The sequence below is a fragment of the Sceloporus occidentalis genome, unplaced genomic scaffold, assembly GCF_023333645.1.
Source record: "Sceloporus occidentalis isolate IW3139 unplaced genomic scaffold, rSceOcc1.0.p SCAF_164, whole genome shotgun sequence".
Classification (NCBI taxonomy): Eukaryota; Metazoa; Chordata; class Lepidosauria; order Squamata; family Phrynosomatidae; genus Sceloporus; species Sceloporus occidentalis.
The window spans coordinates 1,589,613-1,592,257 of NW_028317144.1; the positions used below are offsets into that span (position 1 = coordinate 1,589,613).

The 2,645-nt window shown below is 37.8% G+C and overlaps 1 non-coding gene across 1 annotated transcript; it reads left to right on the forward strand.

Annotated features, from left to right (window-relative positions):
- The first annotated feature begins 627 nt into the window (after positions 1–627).
- TRNAS-GCU (transfer RNA serine (anticodon GCU)) lies at positions 628–709 on the forward strand. Its single transcript has one exon. It is a non-coding gene; the product is annotated as a tRNA-Ser (tRNA).
- Positions 710–2,645: the final 1,936 nt, after the last annotated feature.

Sequence of the window (2,645 nt, forward strand, 5' to 3'; positions counted from 1 at the left end):
TCATATTGGCACCATCTGCGTGAAACTGGAATGCATTGCTGGGTAGTGGCAAACGCATATGTTTTATAAGGATTATTCATTTTATTGTATATTACACCCTTTACAATATTATTGATTATTATGTAATCATTAATTTCAGCTTAAGGTTCTGCCTTTGTTTCTTTGATAGAAACATTCATTTAGGAAAACATGTATATAGTGTGATTATTTCTATTTTAACAGAACAGCTTCAAGAAATGTTTAGAAAAGGAAGAATAAAACACATGGAATGCACTGGTATGTCAAAAACCACAACACATTGTACTTACACGATAAATGAACAGCAGAGTTTATTGGTCTGTGGTATCAATATGACCCATATTACTAACATTTTACCTGAATATTGCATTGAAATCAAAGCAAATTGGTTTTGAAATACAAACATAGAAACATTTCACCCTGGATAAGAACAATTCCGCCCATTTTTCCTGATGTACAGACTCTGACAGTAATCAGTCCTTGGTCTCGTTTTAGATTCAGGGTAGCTTTATGCTTATCCCGTGCACGTTTAAATTTGCATACTGTTGTTATCTGCTACCACTTCTTATGGGAGTCTATTCCATTTATCTACCACCACTTTCATTGGAAGACGAGGTGGCCGAGTGGTTAAGGCGATGGACTGCTAATCCATTGTGCTCTGCATGCGTGGGTTCGAATCCCATCCTCGTCGTGTTTTCTATGATTTGAGTCTCATGTATTCAATGTGTTTTCAAATTCACCAGATTATTTATTTCATTTTTGTTTGCTGTTGTGTTCCTTTTTACAGCTAATTGATTTTAAGGACAAGCTTTCAAGTCAAAAGCAATACTGATTACAAAACATCTAAGTGAGACACTCTCGAAAGCTTGTCCTTAAAATGGTATGTTAATCCAATAAAAAGTTATTATTCTATGTTGCAGTACTCATTTTTAAAATGTTATACTACTGATTTAAGTGTCTATTCTAAGCTACATAACGTACAGAAATATATATCCTTTCATTATATCGTAAGCTATTAGTGTGGTTGCACAGCTTAGTGATTTGTGTCCAACACGACCTTTGTAGGAAACCAAGAAGCATTGCAAGAAATGCTAAAATCTCAATATATGGAAGACACGCAAAATATACATTCAGATCAAGAGGATGATGTGCTTGTGACTTATTGTGACCTTGCCTTACTGGAGTGCCTGGTACATGGAGGAAGCTCTTTGAGCCTTAAGGTAACAAATAATATATACTCTTTTTTTAAAGCTGAGTCTTCTTTATATTGTATGTAATAACATTTGTTTTGCAAATTAAAAGCAACCTTTATTCATTCTGCAGGAAACCCACCATTATTGACCTCACAATTCTAAGCCATTGCCAAATGTATCGATTCCGTACATCAGTTTTCCATTCTTCTACCTGGTCTGATGAATTGCATTTGTTTGATTTTAGGCCTTCTTTATATCCAAAGTTCCAGACCTTACTCCTGTGTACACCACTTTAATTTACCTGAATTTATCTTTCAATGAACTCCAACACTTTCCAACAGAGGTCAGTATCCAGCTTGTGTTTTCACGTCAGTAAATAACACAGGGTGAAACGTTTTATTTGTTGCATAGTTAAGCAGTTTGGGGGGAAAAAATAATTGAATACATCAAGTTCATCCCTCGTAGTTACACATGTTTGATGACCCAGCAGAAAATTATAAGACCTCCCTTGACAATTTTAACCTAAGAGTTAAAAAAAATCCTTCTCAAATTCAGTGGAAGCCACATTTTAACCAGTATCAACATTACCTGTTCTAAGGTTAAAATGCTCTAACTATAAATGCATATATTCATTAGAAAGGCATCCGACTTTGTTTTGAAAGTTCTCATTGCTGTTTGTTGGCTTTACTAAGCATTATAAAAGGACAAACTCGGCAAGTTTCTCCTGCTAGAAGGGCAAGGCCGGCTTTGCATAATGCATAACTGTGTGTTATGCAGGAGCAGTCTGGCAACCACAGAGAATGTGCCAAGGTTGTCCCGATATAATGCACGGCTCAGTCAAGGAAATGTCACCATAACTCATCAGCACCTGACATCTCTGTGAATAACCCAAAAGGCACAACATTTTACATATAGAAAAATAATGTTTTCATTACTTTATAGGAAAAGTGGATGTTTTCTATGTTGTTCGAGAGCTAACCCCACCAGTTTTCTTCTGTGTCTCACCTTGCAACTCTCGAGTGGAGTTACTTTTTGAAATCAAGGGAATTCTTGTCACTGGGTGCTGCCTAATTGCAGAGGAATTATCGTATTTGCTTGAATATAAGACAAGTTTTTTTCAGCAAATGCTCTGAAAAATACCCCTTGTCTCATATTCGAGATCGTCTTATAATCCGACCTCCAATAGAGGTCTGACTATAAGACTAAGATCCAGATCCCCCGCAGCGCTGCAGGAGACCCGGATCCTCCTCTCTTTCAGCCAGTTGATGTCTGTGCGATGCCCGCAGAGAACCTCAGGTGCTGCTTTTGCCGGGGCTTCTATGACGGGGTGCCGGTTTGACATGACCTTCCAGCGCTCCATCATAGAAGCCCTGGTAGAAGTGCCCGGGCAGCAGCAGACATTGTCAATGCACATATCACAGATGTCCTCCTGCA